This window comes from Coturnix japonica, chromosome 7 (assembly GCF_054131305.1).
Source record: "Coturnix japonica strain WE chromosome 7, WE-NBRP24, whole genome shotgun sequence".
Classification (NCBI taxonomy): domain Eukaryota; kingdom Metazoa; phylum Chordata; class Aves; order Galliformes; family Phasianidae; genus Coturnix; species Coturnix japonica.
In genome coordinates, this window is record NC_140669.1 from 4,634,149 (window position 1) to 4,660,357 (window position 26,209).

Consider the following 26,209-nt stretch of genomic DNA (forward strand, 5'->3'; position numbering starts at 1 on the left):
GTGCAGAAGCAGTATCGGGCTGATATACTGAGCATCATTACTTACCGTGGTCTTTTAAAGAAGTTGGGAATTGAAGGCTGAAATCTCAAGACAGTCCTCTCAGCAGTCCAAGGACTTGAGTTTAGAGTTATCCATAAATTCTGTTTATGTTTATCCAATAAGAACTCAGCCAGTGAGTGCTGCAAAGAATCATTTACTTAAACATAAATGGGAATTAATTAGTCTATTATTATCTGGAAAGAAAATTCTGAGCCAGGAATGCACTCATAGTCACAGTAACACATCATAACTTTGCTGGATGTACCTAAAATTTCTTTTAAGTGTGGCTGCCAAGTCATCAAGATTCTTTTGTTTATTAGCCAAAAATCCTACCAAAATTGGAAAACTCGCAGTCTTTCCTATGAAACTTATTACAGTAGCTGATTTCTTATTAGAAAATATTCCTCTTAAATAGATATATATATACATTTTGTTATTTATTGATTAGGGCTTATTTTTTAATGGAGCTGTTTCGCAAAGATTCAGTGTCAGGTGCATTTCTAACACCCCAGCTCCTCTATTCTGTGCATCAATTGGTAAGCTCATCAGTTAGCCAGTCCTGCAATAAAATAAATTAATGGACTATCCTATTTCATTTCATGGCATCCGGCTGATGGAGTACAGAAACTGCTATAAACCCTGGGACTCAGTGGGACTGCTGGTATGAGGAAGGAGTGCAGCATTTGGCCCACATTTTGCACTGAACAGGCAGAACTGAAATTAGCACAGCAGTTTGCCTTGAATGAAGCAGAAAGGTGTGGTGCAGGCTATGTAGACTCCCGACTATTAAAATGACCCCTTCTCCCTTTTATTGTTCCTTAACTTAATTTTTGCCCTACTGAAATAAATGAGACTACTTATATTATGAGAGGAAGGATTGGATAATCTGGCCAATATAGCGTATTAAAATTATATGTATTCTACGCTTCATAATCAAATATGATTCTCTTCCTGAAATAAGCACTGTATGGTAGTAGTGATAATCACTAATGGGTCAACTGGGTACAGAGCGCTGTAAATTCAGGGGATGAATACATGGAGATGCTGTAGAATTCTGCTTTGCATTATTTTAATAGAGAGCAGAGGAAAATAAGGGAAAATTTCCTCTGAGGTATACCAATAAAATCTCACTTAATTATATGTTATAGATCTCACACTGCTTAATTTTTTTCTTAAAGCTTCAGCTCTTAGTATCAAATTATTTAAAAATGGATTTGCCTGGAAGGAATACATATATAAATATATATAAATAGAATTTTTCATAGCTGGGAAGAAAATCTTTACACCGGAAGCTTAAAAAACAGAGAATAAATGCAAACAAAGGTTAAATGTGTTGATATAAAAGCCCAGTTCATGGATTCAGAACACGATGGCTAGCACTGCAGTAACATATCGATGTTCTTCAGCATGGTTCCTCAGGAACAGTATAGCCGTGAGCAATGGGAGGACAGGGGTGGAAACAAGTATTTTCTGAACAACAGCTATATTTTCAGAGATATTGGATGCTCTCAAGGTACTTAGCTACAAGCAACAAGGACAGACATTAATACTTTTCCTTGCCCTTTCAGATGAAACAAATGCAGCAGGTAGAAGAATTTTGCACTGCAGAGCAAGAGTGTGATTCAGCATTATAACATATTTATATTCTACACTTTGTACAGATGAAAAATGGAGGACCAGGGGTGAAATCATAGGCTGAGTGATGTCATGGAAATAATGTCCTTAGAGGAGGACTTCATGCCAAAACCCAGGAGCAGACAGATTTCTGAGAAAGATCTTGATCATCAATAACTCCTTCTAATTCAGTGGAAATCACAGGTGGGCACTCGATATTTTGAAACTCCCTTGGTATGCTCAGTACTTTGAAACTCCCTTGCTATGTTATCTTTCCTGTTCTATTTCTGTCTGCTTTTTATTCCTGTATTGATTTTAATGGACTTCAATTAAGGTCTCTTGTCTCAGAATCTTTAGTGCTTTATTTATACAGAGCACAGACTGCTTTCATTTTTTCCCCCCTCGGAATCCTTAAAGCACTGGAATTTTTATTTATTTTTTTCCCACTGGTATATTATTTTAATTGGGATAAATTTAGAAGCATTTAGATACCTTTTAAACCATCTGTAGTTTCACTGATGCGTAACGACTTTATGAATATATTTTGATAATTGTCATTTTATTTCTTGCCATCCGACTGATATTAAAAATGTTCAGATTTGGTTAAAACTGTATTTTAGTCTCAAAGAAAATTCATAAACCATTCCATCACTAGCTACAGCAAATGGTACAAGAGTTTTAGATCAGGAGAACATAATTCCCTATTCAATAATTAACATCACTTCTTCCTCCTCACATTTCACATTTATGGGAATATAGCTTGAATTTTAAGATTAGCACCTCTGTCTACTGCCAACTCCTCCCCTCATCTTTCCAACCACTGTAAATCTTCACTACCCACTGCCAATGAAGCACAATATCAATTATGTACAAATAAATCTATGTAAAACCACTGCACAATTTCCTTCTTGAAAAAGCAAGGGCAATCACAATCAGCATCAGTAACCAGAATCTTTGGAAGAGGATATTTTCATTCAAAATTATGTTCTCACTAATTGGCTAGACTTCCACTGTCACTCTGGTATGTTATGTATATCTGAGGGATGGAATTGCCCTCAGAGACTCCAAGAGTGGCTTTCAGGGAATAGAGATCAATGAAGCAGAGTCTTGCTGTGGTCAGAGTTTGACTTACTTTGTACATATGCACATCAATCTCATAATAAAGTCATAAGCATGCAATCTATGATCCTTTCTTCTATAAACTTTAACCCATGTACCGCAGTTCAGTTCCCAGAAAGCTATTCTATCTTGGGAACTGCCTTGAAAGATAGAGAATAAAATGAAAGAACATGTTCTCAGCTATCTGACAATTTCTCTCAAAGGATTGCTCTTCAGGAGAACAAAGGATAACAGAGTATTTTCTAGACAAAATCTCTGCTTTTCCTTTTTCCTTTTAAATAAACAAATAAATAAATAAAAATTATCTGGTACCTCCTACTGCAACATGATTAATCAATAGTACTTTTCACAGAATGACAGTGGAAACAAATATGTCTATAATCAAGTTCCTCCTTAGTATTTAAAACCCACTCTCTGACATGCATCTGCATGTTAAAATTGGATAACCTATTCTTCATTATACCTCAGATGACAAGTGGTTTTACACACACACAGAAAATTTCTTCCACCACAGAACTGAATTTTCTTTTGGTAATATTATTGTGTATAAATCACCCCTTCCACAACAAATTTTAACCTCATGCTCCTCTTCTTGGTAACCTACCTAACAAAACCTGTGGCTAAACTTCATTTTCCTTGATGTGTACCTATCTAGTGGCCAGGAAAAAAATGGACCTCTGTGCCGGTATGCTATAAAAGAACATAAATTAAAAAATTCCTAGGTCAAGACAACTTCCCTTATTTCCTCTTTAACATCCCATGCCCTATAGTGCTGGCACAGCTGAAGAGAAGGTGTGGAGCAAGATTGCTAAGTGAGCACCATGCCATCAAACCAAAGGACTCTGTTGGACACAATCTGTATTTCTGGTTAGAAAACCAGCACCAGCTCCTGAATCTTCAAGAGAGAACATTTGCTTTTTGGAAGTCCACTTTATCCACTCAATTTGACGATAGATAAAGCTTCTTCAACACCACCTCTTATCTCCCAGCAAGGCAAAGATAGCTTTAAACACCACAGACTTTTAGCAGCATAATACATTTCCAGGAGCAATAGCCCACATCTTTATTCATGATGTGAATGATGATCTGAGTAGTAATAATGAAATAGGGTGGCAAAGGTTTTCCATTGTGAACTAGTATTAATCTAATTTCCTACAGGATGCTTGTCTAAGTCAGAAAAAAAGCAAGCAGTTTAAAGTTCTTTGGCAAGTCCCTGATGAAGAGTAGCCTGGGAAGTGTTAAGGATTGCTGGAGAATGCTAAATTACATTCACTCAGCAATACTGAGAAGGCTAAGCTGATTTTGGCAGGATTTTCATAGTATATATCCATTGCAAATTGGCTTCTTATTTTTAGGAATATTAAGAGTTATCAACATTAAAAAAATCCAGCAATGAGCATTGAAAGCTTTTGGAAATGAATAATGACAATTCTACCATACTGTAGATTTTTACATAAATATGACAAATGAAGGGTTTTTTAAATTATTAAATACGATATTATTTCAGACCAAGTAGGCATTTTGTGGCTGTGTATGTCAAAAAAAATTCTTCACCTGGTTTTAATGGCCAGCTGTTTCCAATATACAGAAGAGGCATCGGCTGCCCACTGTCATGAACCCATTTAGAAGATGGCAGCAGAGCAGCTTCTTCCTGCAGTTCCCTTTCCATTTGAATGCAATTTCTCTGTTTTACCAGTATAGAACACAGGTGCTGCTGGTTACGGGCTGTGTCTTTATACTTCACAATGCGTCCAGAAATGAGGGAGCCCAACTGGTTCCACTTCCATGGGGACAGGTTTGAGTCTTTCCCAGAAAAAGGACAGGTTGATAGCTGGACTAATTAATCTTAGCTATTTTTCCAACTTTGATGATTCTATGATTCTAAATATCAGCTTCTTGAACTCTTCTTACAATTCCTAACAGTATTTTTGCTATCTTCCCCACTGAGACTGCTTCTAATGCTAAGGAAATTAATAATTAATAATTTTTTAAATGGCAATGAGCCTTTCCACATAGGCGTACCAAAGGGAAGGTTGTTTACTGTTCCAGTTCTGCTTTGTACTTTGGTACAGCCTAAGCTGGTGCCGGTGCTGGAAGATATGCAGGGCCACGCTGGAAAGCCAGGTTGGTACGACCATTGCTACATTATATTGGGCAGTCACTATTCTCCACTGATGTGACCAGAGAGTCTCTGGGAACTGGATCTTCCATTTAAGAAGTAATTCCCTAAATCACGGCATGGGAATATTTTACAGGATGTGTCAAATGGCTTGGGTGAATTAGCATATCTGACAGGCAAGGAATGAAACTAGCATTCAACCTCATACTTAATGAATAGTCCATATGTCCAGAGAAGCAGGTAATTTATAGTCTAACATTTTCTTTTGATCTGCCATTTGCTCTTTCTCTCTAGAATTAAATCACTTCAAAATGCACAGGGGAAGAAGGCAAAGGGAAGAAGTCTTTTTATTTTTAATTAGAATGTGCTAAATGGTAATAAAGTAATGTGAATACAGTGGAGACCTCTTAAATCCATAACAGTAAATCTATTGCTGCAACAGGTCCATACTTTATCTAATGTTCATTGAAGAAGGTTTCACCTGTAGTGTAACAGTGACATGAACTGATGGTAATAGAGCAATACATTTAAAGAATTCAATAAAGCATCTGTTGTAGATAGTGATATGCCTTGTAATTTTATTGACAAAGGTTTGTTTTGTCCTGAGACATATAAAATGCTTGGGTAAATGGTTTGATTATACAGTGCTTTTATAAAATACACACTCAGCTGATTTCTTGTGCTATGCAGCTTGTCAGTGATTAGCAAGAGATGATTTTTAAAATGAAAATAATTGGGTAGGCTCTTAAAAATTAGGATTTTCCTCACTTGGGAAGAAACTGTAATGTGTGTGGAAGAAGCAGTAATTTCAGCATTGCATTCCTTTGAATGCAAGTCTTAAGGCATTAGGTAAAGCATCACGAAAGAGTGTTTTGAAATCATATAGGAGGGAAAGGAGAAAGATTACTGACCAAATCTTAATGTAACCAGAAATCTATGGGTTTTTGTCTGTATTAGTGAAGAATAGTATGCAAGAGTTTTGACACATTTCCAGGAAGACTTTTTTTCTCCCTCTTAACTGCTTGATTCTACTTGGATTAGTGGATTTTGGAAATGATTTTGTCTAATAGGATATGTATGGTGTTTGGACACAGTGCAGATTAATATGGGGATTACTTATTTCTAGGTTAGCAGGAGACTTGTTATTCAAACCATCACAAACTGGCATTAGGCAGGATGGCTGCTTGGTCCAAAAGGGGGTTATTTGCCTAAAACACCTCTCTTTTCTTCTTTTCTAGGCATTTGGTCCTGGGCCAAGCTCTCCTCCACCTGAGCCCAATGCAGCTCACTGTTGCAGTTTTAGTTAACCCACTTCTTCCATTCCCTACTCAGCTTCACAGTAAGTATGTTTTCCTTTTGTCAGAATGAGAATTTATGCCTTCTTGTTTCAACTTGCCTTCTAAAAGGGAAAGTAAATGATTTATCTGAGGGATTATTGGACTTTCAGGACAGGGCTTTGCGGTGCTTACGAGATACGTGTGTGGACATACAGTAGAGCTCTTCTACTCGATGTTTTGATTTATTTATTGTTGGTACACTTTGTTCTTTTATTTTTAACTGAAATATTTTAAGACGTGCTGCAACGTTTCCTTTGGTAGAAGCATGTGTGTGATTGCACACATCGTAAGGTTCTGTACCGACAGCTTTTTGCTTTAATCTTAAATGACAGCTACATCTGTTGGAAGTTTGTTCCTATCTCTTCTTTTTTAAAGCTTGACAGGTTGGAGGAGCCCTTTTAATGACAGTCTGGGTAGCTGCAGATAGTTTTTGAGATGCACTTCACAGGCTGTGAGATGCTTAAGGCTGTTTTTTCCTCTTTGCTAGAGTTTCCTAGACCAACTAATCTTACCCTAGCTGTTCTTTTTGTGTAAGCTGGGCTTCATGTCTTGTCACTCTGGGGTTAAACTCAGTGGATAGGCAGGTGGATTTAGGTGGTGGAGCAGGGCCAAAAGTTGTCACAGTTTATAGAAGCAGCTCCAGCCAGCATTGTTCCATTTCCCTTCCTCTGGAGCCAGGTTTTGTTTTACTGATGCAATTATTTCTCAGACTTTTATTGATTCTTCACTGATGATCACAGAACTGTAGACCATGGTACCACAAAGTACAGACTTTGTACTTAAAGGTCATTGATATGATTAATTCCCTACGTATTATTTTTGCAAGGACATGTCATTGTTGTCAAGGTTAGCATAAAAGAGGTACATGAAATCTGTGTGATTTGAAGTTCCACAACTATTACTGTGCTGGGTAAAACTTTCCAGAAAGAATAGAAACAGAACAGCTAGAAATCACATTCTCCTTGCCAAAACAGATGGAAGGCATTGGGTGCTGGATGGGCTTATTCTGACAAGGCTTTGCCAAAGGTAAATGGGATACAAAGCATTACTTGCTGCAACTCCATTAGTTCCCATAATTAACAAACAAGTCATCACTTAGCTTTTTATCTGTTATGTCTCAGGTATACTGAGTATGTCTCAGTATTTCCATCTCTTAAGCTTCCGCTTTTGATATTTGGGTAGCTGTTAAACACAAGACACGAAGAACACACAGTGGCTGCATAGAAGCAATTCACAAGTTTTTTTAACATTTAGATGTGATTACTCTAATCATATAACGTAATTAGTCTTTCTTTTCCCTGTTTAAAATTAATATGGAATCTTTAGGCAATTACAGTGACTAACATTATTCAGTAGTAACACTAAGTAACGCTAAGATGCCTTAAATGCAATCTGATAGCAATTTAATACGAAACTAGTTACAAATACTGCTACTAAATCACCAGTTTTAGTAAAAAGCTAAAACATTCTTAGATGTGAAGAAATACTGAGCATGACATGGAAAACATGAAGAGCAAAATGCATCATTTCTAATGAGGCTGAGGGCAGCAGAAAGAGAACTGGCAGCAGTGCTTCTCAAAGCTCCTCCAACTCCCTGGGGTTTTTCTCCCTCCTATGTTTATTTTGATTCCTGCTCAGGCCATTTCAAGTCTCTCTGCTCTCTCAAGGAGTTCAACATACAAATATATTAGAAATGCAATCTGTTTTCACACTTTTATTTCATTGGTTTCCTAACTGTTACAGAAAGCAGGAAGAGCTTATCCTAGGTGTACATGACCATGAAATTATGCAACACATAAGCCATGATGACTTCACTGACATTTCCTGCTGGGTTATATTTTGGTGAGGTTTCCCAGCTGTAATGCATAAGCAATGTATCTGTATGTGGCAGCAATCAACCTTTTTTGGGAGGCAGCACACACAGATAACACAAGTATTGCTTCTACCTCAGTATCTGTTCTCTACATTAGGAAGGATGTGAGAACAGGGCAAAATTAGGCTTGCATAGCTGCTGGGTAATACTGGAGCACTTGAGCACCAAGTCAGAGAAGCAGAGAAAAAGTGACAGGTTCTGATTTTCCAAGCCATTGTATCTGAAGTGATTGGCCTGGATATCAAGAGAAGATGAAACCCAAATCAGAAGGGTTGAAAAGGTTTTACTTTTTCTTGCTAACTACAGTGTTCTGCTGGCTATGGCTAAAACACCCAGCTGGGTTTTTAAAATGAAAAAAAGGACTGAACTGCAATTTGTTTTTCAAAGAGAACTTACGCATAAAATATATGGTTATTAGCTACCTTTAAAAGCAACAACAAAACAAACAAACAAAAAAACACAAAACTTTTTTTTTGGTTATCTGTTCAACAGTACTATGCCAGTAAATCAAATCACTGAATCAGTGAAGTTGGAGACACTCTTTAATGAAATTGCCAACCTAGGATCCTTGAACACAAAAGAAGCAACAACAGTCCAATAGTTTTCACAAGATGACCAGGGCAGATGATGAGACTGAAGAGAGAGGGGCAAAAACTTTGCATCAGGCAGGCACCCAAAGCTTCTTCAACTTCTTGTACTCTTAATAAATATGTCATTTCTATACCAGCCATGTTAATGCAGTGATAACAGCAGGAGAATAACTCTCTTTGTAATTGTGTGAGACAACCAGATATATTCCCCTGTCTCCCTGACTAATGTTTCCAACATGACTTGTTAGCTTCTGCAATGATCAAGCAGCTATTAAAGATAAAACTGTGTTAACCTTTTCAAAAATTAGAAAAGCATGACTGTAACTGGAACTACAATAGCTTTCTGGAGAATAGAGCAAAAGGGTGAAAGATCATCCTGCTGAGTTGTTGGTAATGGATTTATTATTTATTTAGTATGTCTGAAACGCATATGAAAACTGTAGCCCAATCCAAATGCCTGTTTTGTGTCACTGTGTTGGTAATCTGATCACTATAAGTAGGTAAGTAGGAAGATCATTTTTTTCAAAGATAAGTCAATTTTCTGTTTAGTTCCCTCCTTGACACAGGCATTAGCAGACTGATAATAGAAAAATAACTTTTAAAACTCTGATGTTTAGCATATTTTTCTCAATTTTGAGTTCAAACTTGAACACAAACTGTCTTAATTCCAGTGATTTTGTGAGAACCATCCTATTCACAACAGTTTGTTCATGCTTATATATTGTCAGTGACCTGTGGATTAGACACTAACATAATGCACAACATAGTTATACTGTGTGTCAATGGGGGTGTCACAAAGCATCCCATGCAGTGACAAACTAGAAATTTAGGATATTCAGAAATTGGCTTGTATGATTTCAATGGACAGTTTAAAATAAATAAATAAATATAAATCAACCTTGACATACTTAAGCTGTAATCACAGGCAGCTCTTTGTTAACTGATAAGTATAGCCTGTAGACTACAAGTGACAAACAGGCAATAAATCCCAACCAGAAGTAAGAATGACTGATGGTCAAAAACACACTTATGTGGTCTACTATGGAAACATTTTTTGATTGGTTTCATTAAATAAACTTTTTACTGAAGTTATCAGAGCTGCTGACAATAAATGTAGATAACAGCAGTCTGAAAGCTACAGAAATGCAATATAAAATCCCAGACACATGGAATACTTATGAGGTCTGACTTCTATCTAAGTATTGTCTCAGTTGCATTTTTTGAGATTTTAATCTCTGCAAGTAATTGATTGTCTTCCCACAAGGATTAGTAAAAGGATCGTTTAAATGAGTGTGTCCATATTAACCGTTTTCCTCTCTCCAGTCAGGTTGGCAAGCACTGTGAATCATCTCTTTTGATCCCTATGTACTTGTGTAGAACTGGAAAAGCAACATCCACAAGGAAATATATGAACATCTAACCTGCCCCATGTGAAAATGTTTATTTCATACTGTAGGAGCTGCTGTTCTACAAACACAGGTGAAAAACAGCCCATAATAATTCAGGCAAGGGAAGACTGGGCTAAGGCAATGAGGGAAAAAATAGAGATAAAAGACTTCTCTGTTATCTTGGAATTTTGTTGTAATCCCCAGCATCAAAAATAAGCCCCAAATGGTCATATTGCCAATGATTGACTTCTTCATCTTGATGGCTACTAGCAAATACAATCAACTCCAAAAGTCAAAGAAATTTGGGGTGGTCCCTGTGAAGGAATTGGGGCTCATTGTGGTTACTTTTGGGGCACCTCACAGCGAAGGAGAAAGAGCAGGCCCAGCTGTAAGTCACCTCTCACTATTTCTCAGTATATTCTTTCTATTTTACTAAGAAACCAAAAAGCAAAACAAACAAGTACAAACTGTTTGACAGAAGCATTTTGTGCTCCAGGCAAGAGTATCGTTTTCTTGTAGCATCTCTTCTCCCTTTATCTCCTCTTCCCACAACCAGCCAAGAAACGAATATAAAAGCATGTGCCATCTCAGACAATAGCTGTCTTTCTCTCTTTGCATCTCATGGAAGACTTTGAAATTTTGGGACAAAACTGCCTTCTCTCATATCAGGCTGAACAAAACAGCTATGTCCAGAGATATTACATGCTTTCCTATGAGAAGGAAAATTAATCTTCACATTTTTATTTATGGAGGACAAGTTTGTACTTACATGGTAATATTTATAAATATTTATTAATATTTATTCTGAGCTAAATTTATACAGAATTGTGCTGTTGGCCCAGAGGAATACATCAACTGGGTTGTTCTCTTCCTCCTCAGTTCATGTGAGAGAAGCAGGTGAGGGCATGTACAACTATAGCAAGCCCTAGCCCATGTGCTGGGAGATTTAACACTAAAAAGAGATGGAGAGGTAAAGTTTGCTGGAAAAGGAACCTTAAAAGAATAATAAAAAGCTCTTCTCTGCAAAGGGAAGTATCAGAGCATCATTTCTCAGTAGGGTGTCCGGTTCCACATCTAATCTGAGCAGAGCTGTGAGAAGTTTGGAGACTTCAACCTCTTCCCACACAGCGACAGTCCCAGTGCTGTGCTTCTGCTGAGGACTGAAATATACCGGATATAAAATTTCTATTGAACTGGGACAAAAATGGGGTATCATAATACTTGTATGCAAATAATTAGAGAATAAGAGGGCAATACTAAAACTATCAACTAGAAAATGACTTCAGCAGTGTAGCATATCATTTTTTCGAACATAAACTTTGTGAAGTCAGAGATATTAAGAAAAAAAATCAGTAAATCCCTCTGGCAATAAGCAATGGAATTAAAACCAAAGCGAAATTAAATTTGAGAAGATTAATGTTCCTTTTTATATTTTGATGACAACTATAAACATAATGTAATTTTGTGAATTTACTATTTTAAAATGCAAGCTGATACCCCACAATGGTGCAATTTAAGTCACAAAGCAAATAAGTACTTTTTATTCTAATGTCCCAGTAGATAAATTCTGCAATAGTAGTGGAATGGCTTTGAACTTCTTAACCACCATTTAAAATAATGCAGAAACAAGTAAGAAATTTATAATTTAAGCCTGGCTGTATTTAAAACACATGTAGCAGGGTGGAAGAAAATAGGAATGCTTGTGGATCAGTTAGTCAATATGATGTCTGAAGGAAGCAGGAGGGACCAGAGAGCTCCTTCACAGAAATAAGGCATATCTTGCATTATCAGGTTGGATAATATTAGGAAAAGTTTCATCTCAGTAAGAGAGGTCAGGTGCTGGAAAGGGCTGCCCAGGCAGGTGGTCGAGTCAACATCCCAGGAGGTGATCAAGAAATGTTTAGATGTTGTACTAAGGGACATGATTTGGTGGCAAATATTGGTGCTAGTTGGATGGTTGGAGATGATCTTGGAGGTCTTTTCCAACCTTGGTGATTCTGTTCTACTGTGCATGCCCCACACTTACCATAAACACATGGATGCATACAGAATAAAGGGGGAAAATCCAAAAGGAGCTACAGGGAATATCAGATCACATCACTAAGAAACAAGACTAATTTATGAGAAGGTAAACTGTGAAAGACATGCTCAGACACTGTGTGGTACTTCAAGTTAATTCAAGTGGCAAGAGACAAGTCGTGCTATTCGCCTTAGTACCATGTATATAGTCACTGTGCAAGCATTGTTCACAATCAGATGAAGTTCAGTGAGAACGAGGGTTCTCATCAAATAACATAAAGGATTTCTCTACATGTTTTCATGCTCTGAAATTATGCTAAGTTTACCTTAAACAATACTTAATCTTGGGTATTTTCTATGGAACCTTTGGACAAAATGTACACCTTAGCTTCACATTAGCTTTAACTCTTCTAATTACACTGTAAAATGAACCTTGATAATCAGATCTCCCCATTAATGTCATCAGAACTCTTCTTTTGTTAGACAAAATGCAAACACAAACATCTTTTAACTTTTTTCCACATTCATTTGACCTATCTAGATAAAGTAATGCTAAAAGGACATTTTAAGTCTATTTTCTCACCATTTTATTTATTTATTTATTTATTTTCAGGAATCGGCTCTCACAGAGCACAAATGTGCATAATAATCCACTTAAATGAATAAGCAGTCAAAAAATTAGAAGTAAAGAATGTCACATCAGTGCCATAGAAGTGGCACAGTCATGCTGCAGCCTGACAGGCTTCTGAAAATTCTGTAGGGGATTTCACAATCCAAGGTCCTGCTTCCTCTGAAAATTATAGCAAAACCTCCATGAGATTCACAGAAGCCTGTCTTGCTCTGTGGTGGTTGCAGCTGGGAATGACAAGAAGGGTGGAAAGCAGGACAGAATGAGCGAGCAAGGACAGGGAGGAGAAAGCACATTCTTTTCTTGCTTTCAACTACATCCAGAGTGTCTTGCAAGAAAAACAGGGATTTTGCTATTTCTTTCCCAGAGAACTAGGGCTTGCCTGCATCAGAGCTGGTTTTACCTTGCCTTGCCAGCTGCCCCTGGCCATCCTTTGACAGTTTTTCCTTCTCTACTTGTTGAGTGCTGCTCTGGCTTCCTAATCAATGAACACATTGGTCCTATCAAAAACAAACATAGATTCATAGAATGACAGGGGTTGAGAGGGATCTTAAAGTCCCCCACCAGCTCATGCTGTTCATGGCCCATCCATGGCCTTGAGCACCTGCAGGGATGGGGCACATACAGCATTTCTGGGCAGCAGTGCAGGGCCTCACCACCCTCAACATTTGCAGCACTTCCCCCGACATTCCTACACAAATATTTTTAACGTAGAATTTAACAGCCATTAAATATTTAATATTAAGTAACCTGTGGGAACTTATGTATTCTATTTGAAGACCAAAGGTAATAATGAAAAGGTGAGAAGAAATGCAAAAGCTGGTTCGTCTGAAAGCATGCAGCAATTTTAGGATGTATTTTATATATGAACTCATAAAATTCATACAGAAGAAATTAAATGTATAGAATGATTTATAGGTGGATTTAAAAGGCTTGCAATCTTTTAGTTTCATACATCTTCATGAAAAGAGTTATAAATCTCTATAACCTAAATTGCTTATCCAAGCTCTACAGAAACAGCATAAACAAAGCAAGCAATTATCTGTAATAAACTTTTTCTTTAATATTTTGACACTTGCCCTTTTGTTAAACTACATGAAGTAATTTATCATGTGCTGTATTAGAAAATCAGATTTTATTTGCTAAGTTCATGTATTTTTTGCAATTGTGCAGAAACTGTCATCTTTCTGTCATGTTAATCAACTCATTAAGCATTAATACAATGATGATGCAATATCATCTATGCGCAATTATTTATATATTCATATGAATGCAAATACAATTGTATTTTGCCTCCCGTATACCACAATAATCTCAAAACTCTAGAAAACTCCCTTTGTAAGGGAGTCCAGCTACTTGTAGTAGCTGGAAATTTGGTTTTCATAATGGACAGTGCTGACATTTTAAATGATAATTTGAGTGGTGTTTTCTGGGGTTCGGGCATTGATTTCTACACCCATTGATGAGGGCAGAAAAATCTCCACAGCTTCAGAAGATGTGGGATTTTTCAGAAAAGCAATTTTAGCCTTCAATCTGTGTCCTAAAATACAAGTGAAGTGTTAGCGTTTGCTTGGAGTAGCACTTAAACTGGAGAGACAGGGTTCTGTGAAACACAGAACAAAACTCAGAATAAAGGTAATTCAGGAGAAGAATGACATTGGTGCATAATTCCTTTGGAGAGCAGCAGCACTCCAATCGATTGCAGTAAACGCAGAATGTCTTACATATATATTGCAGTATACAAAAGCTCCAAAAGTTTGCTTCGAATAAAAGACAAGCTGTTGAGAATAAGTTTTATTTTGATGTAAAAAGAGCTATGCTCAGGCTGTATGATAGTTACAGAAGAGGGAACACTTACCAAGAGGAAGCAAACGTGACAGCGCTGGGGATCAGGCCTCAGGGTGTCCAACCAGGTTTTTCTCCTAAAGAGATTATGGCCAGAAATACATTATTAATTTAACATAACTCCCTCCCCATGTATTAATGTACAAAGAGATGATTCTATGCAATGTGCTTTCATTGTCATATCCCACAGCCTGAATTCTGCATGTTAAACTTCATGCAAATTGATCAGATTTTGAGGTCAGGGTTGGCAGTTTTGCCCTGGGCAGCTGAAGTTTTGCATCAGCTGCTTTGTGGACACCCACCAAGTTGCTGCAGGCATTGATGGTATCAAGGACAGACCCTGGAGGATGAGGACACCAAAAGGCAGCTCGTAAATGAAACTGTCTGATACTGTTATCGGTAGCTGTAGACAGCTTTTAATCTCTGTAGGCCTTCAGTAACTCAGACATACACATCCTGACTGCAGACCACACAATGCTTCACCTTAGCATGAAATCGATGTTGGCTCTTGTCATGAAGAGTCTGGCATAACTGATGGCATAAATCTGTGTCCAGTGCCCCACGTACTGGATAAATTAGAGCAAACCACGTATCTGTTCAAACAGAGCTCCTCAGAGTAATCAAGACTGTAGTTACAGCTATAAAAGTACACTGGTTGCAAATTGCATGTTTAGGCAACCTGTGTAACCCAAACTGAACAAGCCAGCCATGTGCTTGAGCTCGTTTGCAGCTCAGTCTCAGAATTTGGCTCGACTTTGCAGAGTGATTCTCGGAAGCTTTCTAATCTGCACTGCAGGAAGCTGGTTTTCCCAGCAGCTGTGGGCATTCTCTGCTTCATTGTCCATAACGTGGCAACATCTGTGGGTGACCATCAGGATTTTCTCTGAAAAGGAAGAAAATAAGACAAAATATCTCTAGTTTATATCAAAAGAGCAGTGTGATCTGTTAAATATGACACTCGTTCACTGTGCTCATTTCTGCCTTCTACCCCGTCAAGAAACCTTTGGGAAGTGGTACCTTTCCATTGTGTTTTTCAAAAGCAGAAGGATCAGCACACTCCTCAAACATGGCCCAAATTGTTTTGATCCTACTGTAAAAGATTTCAAACAATTTCCATGCCTCTTTGCCTTTAGTTTTAATCTTTCTAAATCCTTTCGCCAGATATTGTTAGCAGCAAGGGCCAGATTCAAACAGCAATTTGACCTCTTTAAAAGGAAACCATTTCTGGCTTGAGCAGCCTCTGTGAATTGCTGGGATTAATAGCATTTTGTTAAGCTCTAGTTACAAACAGAGAAATAATTGCACTAAAGTTGGCACGGCTACAAAGATAAGGTAGCTGGCTAAAGCCTGGTGCCCTCTGTTTCACCAGCTGTATGTGCTGATTTGGTCTATCTTAAAAACTATCTGAAGCACCAGAAATAGCTTAGGCTGGATAATTTCTGTGGTTTCTGTCCCCACCTGAGTCTCCCCTAAGGCACTGCTCCTTCGTAGGGTACTCTAGATGACCTGACAACTACTGAATCACAAATGCTATCAATTTAATCTAAAATAAGACCCCTCAGTAGTAACTGACAAGTGCATTGCAGTCTTCTTCTCATCCTTCCTGCTGTACCAAACACCTTCCTGTTCTACCCAAACTACAGCATTGGACTCTGGCCCCTGCTGTTCTGAGGTGCCAGCTCCATTCTCCACCACAAAGTGATTAACACAAACTGATTTATGAGCTGTTGACTCTGATCCACGTTATGTCGAATTTGGGTTCTTCTTGACAGGCTGACAAAAGAACTCTGTCTGAAAGCCTGTTTTCTAACTATATTAGTTGGTTTAATAAGAGGCATTACCTTTCCTTATAAAAGTTAAGCAATGCATTGATTCACAGAAAAAGTATTTTTTTTTAAATTCAGTGACAACCAGCCCAACTGAGCAGCACATAGAAAAACATCACTTTGGATATCACTTCCCCTGCTAACAGAATCCCTGCCTCGGTACCAGGGCAAACTGTAATACCAGCATTGAGATGCAACCCGCCCCGTCTGTTCTCTGAGCCCAGCCCTCTCTCAAGAAGCCTTGATCCATCCATAAATGTGTGATCATCATCTGAGATTGAGCATCTCACCAGCCTGGTCTGGCTCTGCCCACAGAAATGTTGCACAGTGCGTCTCAGCCAGGAGCAGTTCCCACCGCTTCCCATCAAAGCATCCTCCCATCAACAGAGGAGCTGAGAGCAGAGGAAGAGCACCTTGATGTAAAATAGTAGAAGCTCTTTTTGCTCCACTCCTCAGACTGTTCTGCACTTCTTTCAGGTAGGATGAGTCCTGCCGTTTCACTGCAAATGCTCTGTATAGAAAGTATATGTACATTAAATTGCCTCTGTGACCATGTTTGACTCCTGCTCTACAAATAAATGGGAGTAGATAGATAGCTGCCTTCCCTCAGGAACTTCTGTCTGCAGAAAACTGTGGATCACTGAGATATGCAGATGAAACATCTCTTTCCCTCCACCAAGATATGAAAGCAGAGAGCTCCTTCCCCTTCTGAGCTTCGGGCCAAGGGGCTCTGACACACACCGAGCAAATGGGAAGATGTGTGATTAGGTAACTTCCAAACTTCAGAAACATTTCCATTTCAAATTCTGACTTCCTGCCATGCACATACTCTTCTGTAACCAGGCTCCGAGGCAATTTATTAACAACTCCAGAGGAGTGATATCTGCAGAATCTGTTTTTCAGTTTTTGACAGCTGAGCAGGGCTAATATTCCTGTTCCAGACTGCCATCACGGGAGCAGTGCATTTTCTGTATATTCAACAAAGAAGTGTCCTTTGAAGGTGTAAATGAAATAGCTTATCTGAAGTAGAGATAAAAAATCAATTTAAAACATTTTAGGTCGTTTATCAGCACGTAAGAAAAAATAAACAAGATTGACCAGACCTTATAAAAAAGGTTTTAAACCGCAAACTACCAGGTTGCATTTCCTGTTCACTAAATTAAGCATTTCAATGGATAGCACTTCATTTTAGAAAAATAAATTATAAACAAATAAATAAGCAGTAGAATAAAACCTGCAAAATGGTTTCAGTATTTTAAATTCTAAAATACAAAAACCTGTTGAAGTCGCTCCTAGAACCTTAAAATCTAACAAAACCCGCTGAGATCATCACTACATCCAAGATATGAAATGAGAAGTTTAAAACAATACCTGAAATACCCTTAATATTAACTAATGAAAAGTTAGAGAGGTGTTCAGGGAAAGAATAAAGGCAATTTTGTTCACATCAGGAATTTAAATGAAAGTGAAGTCATGGAAGTCTTAACATTGTTCTTGAACTTTCTCAGAACAGAGGTCTTCCTTGGATGAATGTTACAAGGAGAGTGGAAGAAGGACTTAGACTAAAACAGGATTGACATGCATGATGAATTACAGTTTATTAATCCAATTAATGAGTAATTCCAGAAGCTTTAATCCCAGATAAAGCTCTTTATTGCAGCTCTGTTGGCTAGTGATGCACAAACTAAAAGCCTGTCAGCAAATCTATCGTAAAATTCTATTAAATAAAGCTTGCCATACACTGCCATAGCTTGTGCAGTAATATTTTGTCCAAATATATATATACATATATATGAAAAAGAGAAGAGGGAGAGATCTCTAACCTTATTCACCCTGATCTGCTATATAAAAGAGTTCAAGATATATTTAAAATGATGCAAGCCAGCTGAATGCAACTTCAGATATTTATAAGCACTCTTGATTTAGAAGGTAAATGTGTGGCCTGGTTTCTGAAGTCCTCTGTGTGTATGATTTCCTCATACACATTCTGTTGACTAATGGGAGTCAATAAAGTACATCAGGCTGCTTTGGGAATAGTCTGTTTTGTTCTTGGTTTATTTTATTTGTGGTGCCACTGCATCCAAGTAATTCTTTCTGAGCATTTCAGAAATAGACTCTGTCCTCCAAAAGTCTCACATGAGAGAAGAACAAAGAAAGGAGATAAGGAGGAAAAAGTTGAGAGTTGCCTTCACTGCCTGTGGAATCACAGCAGAACAGCTGACAGAGCATTAAGTATGAAGCAAGCATTTGAAATTTCAGCTTATACCTAAAAAGTCAAAACATGATTTAAAGTCTACATAGCAGAAACAACAGTGTTTCACAGCTTCTCAGAAAACCAGGAGGACTCCCCTCCTAGGAAACCATTCCCCTCAGACTGAATCAGGCTTTGTATCACTGTTGTAACAACTCCCCACCCCGCAACAACCAAGCACTTCAAATATTCATTTGCCCACCATAATGGAATGAACAGTGGACCTTCAACCAAGACCCTTCTGAAAACAGGCATGCTGGCAACTTGTAGTGACAGCCATGTACTGACTTCTATGTAGTGACTTTGATTTGTTGAGTACTTGGCTACACCACCCTAAGAACATAAATGCATTCCATTTAACAATGGAGAAGGCTTGCATTATCATGAGAGGCTGTGCAATCCACACAAATATTGATCCTGATCTCTTCAAACAGCTGTGTCAAATTACCTTCTGCATTCTCAGTTTGTAAAAGCTGTGTTACCAAAGAGACAAGACCCTGCTATGACGACTATTTAAGTAAAAGTGCATCCTTTCTGATATTGCCAAAGAGTCTGTTGTGGGAGGATGGCAGTTCACACCCAATTACACAGCATGACGGATTCACATTTCTTGATCAATGGCTTTGAAGCCTTCTGGAATAATACTGCACAATGACCCTTCATCTTAAAGGCCAAATAAGATGATTAGCGACATGCAGGGGAAAAAAAAAGACTCAGAATTTCATGCATGTCAGAAAAACTCTTAACCACTTTCTGTCTGTGGCAGTGCTCCTGAACTGGAAGAAACTTCAGTCACTCCAGCACGGGGAAAGCTGTTTGATGGAAACAAACAAGTGCTATTTGACTATTAGAACAGTAACACCACTGTCCCCAAAAGGCTTCCATTTAACAAAAGCTATCTCACAATTTGAAACCAAAAACAAAATACTTGTGTGCCTCTTGCTAGAACTTTGGATTTCTAGAGTTTGAAAATACAGTGGAAGTCACAAATGTTAATGAAGAGTTGGTGCATGTCAATGTGATGAGGCATGTTACTATAGCTGACAGATTTTGAAAATCAAGGCCATAAGCAAGTGTGGCTTTAGGAAGATCTTTTATGCTACTAGTGCTAAAAGTTTGTCCTACACCAAGCAAAGTAAACTCTACATACTTCAGAAAATGCAACTGTTGAAGGAAAATGAACCTGATCCAGAACTTAAACCCGTTGTATGAATGCAATCCTGAAAACATGATGTCTATCCAGGAGAAGCAATGTGTGAATCAATATTGGACTAATGAAAACAATAATTCCTGTAGTGGTTTTAATAACCACCATGGCTGAGAGTGTCCTAAAGGATCAACCAGGCTGTGTGTAAGACTGCTCAGCAGATTAGAAATCAAAACAAAATGAAAGTGGGAGTGGAAAAAGAAAGTTCTCACCCTTGCAAAGTTCCAGGGAAGACCAGAGCCACTCTGAGGGCATCTCCATATGGGAATGTCAGATCCCATCCTTCACCTTCTCTCTGCACTGACCAATGCTGGGGGGGAAACCAAGAGGGTGTAGGGCACTTCTGCCACCATTAAAAACTTTGATGACTGCAGCTTTTGGCCTCCCACCACAGCAGGAGCATTAGCAGCCAGGTCATGAGAGGAACTGCCAAACATATGACAAGTGACATGAATTTGACCTTGAGCCATGCATGGGCCTGAAGCAGTGCATTTAGTGCCTTGAGAGGAGCAGGAGGTGTGAGATGTGTACTTGAGAGAAGGTGAAAACTAAAACTGATAAAAGCACAAGATTAAAAAATGAATGAAAATCACCAAAAAATGACCAGGCTGTTTAATGTGAGGAGAAAATGATCATGCTATAGTCCTCCAAATGCTTTTAAAGACGTATATCTTTCCTTCCACCTTTGAAGCTTCAACTGTGAAAGTTAATCTAAAGGAAGGAAAATGCAGCCACTCTGTTCAGACCATTTGATATGCTTCTGCTTGCAAACTCCCTTTAAAAATATCTTCCATAACTAAGAAAATTGCCACATACTCACTGGCTTATAAATGGGAAATTACAGATAAGAAAGTCTGAATAAAACAAGACTACTCAATATTAGCATTCCAAGCACTTGGTCAGTATCAGTCAATTACCTCACTGCTCTTCTTTGCCATTCCCAATCTCACTGAAAAATACAAGCCCACAACTTCCCCACGAGATGGATGTTATTAACCCATTTTTCATAGCTGAGAGCTGAGACACAGGGGAGATGGGTGACTCCCTCCGGGTCACTGTGCTGCTAGTGTGAAAACTGGAAATAGGCCTTGAATCTCATTTATAAGACAAGACACAGGGCAGTTTATTTCAACCAGAGTTGTTCCCACATTGGGATTTTACAAGCTTACATCATATGGATGAATTAATAATTTGATGTCTCAAAAAGCCTCCCACTTCTCATAGAACTCATTTTAGTTCCTACATTATATTTTTTTTGGAAGATTGAGACGAGCAGTGTGAGGGTAGAAGTGTGGTCTGATGGTATTTATCAGTATCAGTTGTCACCTCACAAAGCATTGCAGGATGTACATTTCCAGCTTTCAGTGTTTGCACTGATGGCAGATTGTGTGATCCCACTTTATTGCCTTTCGGCTTTTTCCCTTAAAAACAAACAGCATACTGTTCCCTGGAGAAGGCAGGTAGTGATTTTTACATCTAGTAATGAACCAAAAAGGAATCTATTCTGGAACACTCATTCATTTTCATTGTGAGAGCTCCTGCCCAAAGTCAATCCAGAGACCAGCTAGATGCAAAACTCAAGTCATCATCTCATGGTCTGAAGGTAGCTTTGCTGATTGATTCATCAGTGGAGCCATGATGTTGTGAATAAGACACACATAATTACCTTTATAGACATAAGGAGTAGCTACAGTGAAACTGCATGAAAATGAATGTGTAAACTCATGCACATGCATAAAGTTACACTTTTGTGTGCATAAGTTTACTTTAATCTTGGTAACTCTTGAAGCACGAGGTTGTGAGTTTAGGGGCTCCTTCTGAAACATCATCCAGGAAAAATATATTCATCTTCTTTTTAGACTGTGGTAGAATAGAAGGCCAAAAAGTTAGTTAAAAGTCAACTATCATCTTAGTTTAAAAATACATTTCACAATATCCACAGTTCATTTTATAAACATGTTTCATCATCTCCCATTTACATTAGTTTCATAATATGGATCAAAGAGAGGAGTTAGGAGTAAGAGTGAGATTGAGAGTGATGTATTCAGAAGAGCTCACAGGTGAATGCAATAAAACTGAACACCTGAGGATCTCCAGGTGTTCCCAAGCTAATCTCTTATATAGGTTAGTGAGCCACATAAAGCCTGGTTCTTGTTATTATGCCTAAGCTTATTTTGCACTACTGCTCAGGCAGGAGTTGGGAAGCTTTGAAATGCTGTTTGAAAGGTTGTTAAGACCTTAAGAGGTTTCTGTTGCAGTCTGCTTGAAGCAAGATTGTCACCCAGAGATCAGGTCAGCCATGGTTAAAAGTTACTGGTGACTTCTGCTATGAAGGTTGTTGAGATTGCTGGGCAGCCTTAGCCCTGTGGCTAGCCTGGTGATGGGCTTGTGGTTGGATGTGATGATCTTAGAGGTCTTTTCCAACTTTAATGATCCTATAAATGGAACGACTCTCCCATCACCAGTCTAGATGGCAATCAGCTGGAGCAAGCATACAGGCAGGAGAGAAAAACTAAATCTCCTTTATAGCTGTGTGCAGCAGCAAACATCTGTTGCAGCAGAGTGAGTATGTGAAGGCAGACTGCAGACTTTATAAAACTCATGTCTTTTGCCCACTAACCAGCTACATTAGAATTAATAAAAAAGGTAGAAAGAAGGTCTTAGTTTAATTAGCAATTGAGTATGAACAGCACTTTATTATCTCTAGATTTCAAGACTCTGGTGCAAAGCACACAGGAAAAACTGAAGGGATGCATTTATAAGTCTCATAAATTTGCACTGGAATCTGTATACATAGAACTGTTTGCATGTATAACACTCATTAGAGTGCTGAATTGGGTATTACAGAATCATGCTTCCAGAATTAACCTTTCTGGAAAGTACTACTGTAAATGAAGACCAGTTTTTATTCTGGCTCTGTGTTACTTATAATTATTGAGCTGATTCCAGTGAAGAAAAAGAAGCTCAAGTGACTGGTCCAAAATTATACAGCCACACTGATGCTCAGCTGGCAATGGAGACTTGCTTCATCCAGTGCAGCACAACATCACTTTACATCATGCAGCTTGCAACGATAGATGAAGGTAAGATTGACAGTTGATTTTCTCCCTTAATGCCTTAAGTTAGTATTTGTTACATGCTTATAATTGTTTTAATTTCACAAGTTTTATAGACTGAGGCTACTACACAGTGATGAAATAGCTTAAGAACTTGAAGTAAAAGAAAGTAGCTGAAGTCTTAATGTGTACCACTTCCTTCGGCTTGTTTTGTAGCCTTTCTGGTCTGAGCTTACTGAATTAAGTTCTTGACTTGGATGAAATACTGCAGAAGGGACTTCGAAAACCAGCTGGCAGAGATGTGAGGATTGAGTTTGCTCCCAAAAATCACCAGCATTAAAACTCTCATTGACTTTAATAGGTGAAGGGTGAGGTCTAGAATGACTCGGTGCAGCAGGGCACCACTGGTTGCAGAGACCATTCTTCATGATTTTTTGTAGAAAAGACTCTATCCAGTTTTTGCCATCAAACTGAACTTGGTAGAGACTGGGGAATCCACAGTATCTGACACTGAGGGCATCTAAACTGTTAGGAGGCTAATCATGTTTCTCAAGTGAAAAAGTTGAGCCACTTTGAAAGTAAGTAGCACATTGCCATCTTGCATAAATGAATATCACTGATATCCCAGTATTTTCTTAATGTAATGAATAGCATATCAAATGGTTTGCTCCTTTAAAGGCAGGTGGATTCTTAGTGAGATGACTGTTATCTACTGTAATACTTTTTTGAACCAAGCTAGGTTTTCTAAAGGTCAGCCATGCATTGATTCCAGTGATTGTTGCAAGTATTACAGATTTCTATTCTGCACTCTTATTATTATAAGGATTATATAAATAATCAGGCTTGATATTTAGTTTTGAAAAAAAATGTGTTTTTCCCCTACCCTGCTGTAGTAACTGCTGTCATACATAGGAGGGTTGTTTGTTTGTTTTCTTTCATTGAAAATGTAGGGTAAAATGACTGCTTCAGAGGTTAAATCTCAGTTTGAGCTGTAGATCTAGCAAAAGAACAAAAAGAAAATGTTTCTTTGAGAATAGTGCTGTCATGATGAATAATCATGATGATGGAAATGAAGGAGAGAATTGTAACTGAACAGATAAATAATGACCCTGGAGTTGTGGTGTTGTTAAATGTTAAAATATCCTGGTAAATAGAAATAGTTGATAGAGGCTGCATGGACACCTAGTAGAACAAACCCGTAACTATTACTTTTTGATAATCCTGATGGACTGTTCACTGGATGACACATTTAAGTCTTTTGTGGCTCAGATTGCTTGATGGCATCTTCTATCTTAGTACTTTAGATATAGGCTAGACTAAAAAAAGGGGGAAGAAAGGACATGAAAACCTCTTGCAGTGCAGCACATTGCTCTAATCAAGTTCAGACTAGATTATTACAGATCTAATTCCCGTGACGGTTATCCTGTGACCCTGTTCTTTGCATCGCATGAGTGAAACTTACCATTTCTCTAAGGTCTGCTTCAAGCTCATCTTTGTGCTGAATGTGTGCTATTCAGCATGCACTACTTCTACTCTTTCTACTCTCTTTCTAATCATCTGTGCAGAAACGTTCTCTGGTACACAGTCATTCAACAGACTAGAGGCAAGTGTAATTGAAAGGCTCTTTTTCACTGGGGCTCATCAAGAAAATTTCTAAGACACGTTTAGTTTGTGAATTATTTTAGATATTTTGAATATTAAGAGGTTTTGGTCCTGGAACACAAAGAAGAAAGAAATAGCTAGAAGTGTCATCCCTAGAGGTGCCAGAGGTCTGGTTTGATTGGGCCCTGGGCAGCCTCTTCTAGTGGGGGACAACCCTGCCCATGGCAGAGGGTTGGAATTGGGTGATTTTTTATGTCCCTCCAACCCAACCATTTTGCAGTTCTATAATCTGCAAAGCCCCTTCCAACCATCCTCTGTTTTTGTGATTTGATTATTTACCTATTTGAATTGACTGAATTTAGCACTTGACTAGCAAGTAGTTCAGTCACTTTAGGATCAATGGGAGTCTATGAATGCACAATCTTGGCTGACCCTATGAAGGAGTCATGGTGTCTGTAGCAGCATGTTGCAGCATTAAGAATTTCTGCACCTCCTCTGCTCCTGCCCTGGCACTGCTGAGCATGCAGACCAGCTGTGCATGACTGTTCATGTTTGTCACCACTACTGTAACTCCACATTACAAACTTTGTTTCCCAAGCAAAGAGCATCTGCTCTCTGAGTGACATGTTTTTAACGTGCTAATTTATCATTGTCAAATACTGGATTTTTATTGCTGAAATTTGAATATTGTATTTAAGGCACTATTGTGATTACAGATGTTTTAAATATAAATTGCTTCAGATTACAAAAATATTCTCTGTACTTCTCACGCAGTCTCATTCTGATGTGCCTTTCCTGACTCTGCATGGGTAGGTGATGGCCAATAGGATAATGATGAAAGGTTTCAAACTAAAAGAGGGAACATTTAGACTTGGTATAGAAAAACAGTTTTTTATGATATGGAGAGTGAAGCACTGGTACTTGTTGCAGACAGAGTTGGTGGATGCCTCATCATTGTAGACACTAAATGTGAGGTTGGACCAGGCTCTGTGTACCTGAAAGTGCCTCTGTGCAGTGTAGGGCAGTTCACCCAAATGGTCTTTGAAGATCCCTTCTAACTCAAGCATTACTATGTGAATAGCTGTCTGCTTGAGGTAGCAGCCACCCAAACTGCAGAGCTGCATTAACTCCTTAATCACACTCCCATAATGTGAGATTGGCTGTAACGGCAGATGAAACAGCCTGGAAACAGAAGTTTGAGTCCTGCCCACTGATTTCAGCACTGCAAATGCCCTAAAACTGGGGCCAGAAGTGCCAGAAGCTGAAGATGTGAGTTAAAAGTTGAATGAACCAGGGAAAAACAACAGATAAAAAACACCAAGGTATTGATGGTAAAGACCACTGGTAATTAATTAAGTAATCCTACAGACGCTGTGGAGAATCCTGGTGATCCCATAAGGAGGCAATTGCACTGCCAGGCCGGGGCCAGAGAGCAGATTAGAAACTTCATGGAAAGATATCCCTTGAAGGAATACTCCATCCCACTTGCAAGAAGGAGCCCTCCCCACTACCACCCGCGTTTCCATCAAGACAATTGTAGCTCTGTACAATTTAACATATGTATCAGTAACCTTTATTTCTACAAGAAGGGATGTGAGGAAGCTGAGTGCAGCAATAGGAGCCCTGAAATTCTGCAGCAGCTGTTCCCAGGGAACAGAGTAGTTGAAATAACACCACCATCTACTGGGCAGCCGTC

The 26,209-nt window shown here is 38.5% G+C and overlaps 1 long non-coding RNA gene across 2 annotated transcripts in view; it reads left to right on the plus strand.

The window, feature by feature from the left end:
- The window catches only part of LOC107317041 (uncharacterized), a 77,366-nt gene extending 52,690 nt beyond the window's left edge, over positions 1–24,676 (plus strand). For both annotated transcript variants that reach the window (XR_014948181.1, XR_014948182.1), the window contains 4 exons: positions 1,701–1,857; positions 4,789–4,896; positions 6,130–6,230; positions 16,476–24,676. This is a non-coding gene — a long non-coding RNA (uncharacterized LOC107317041). The remainder of the gene's footprint in view (positions 1–1,700; positions 1,858–4,788; positions 4,897–6,129; positions 6,231–16,475) is intronic.
- Positions 24,677–26,209: the final 1,533 nt, after the last annotated feature.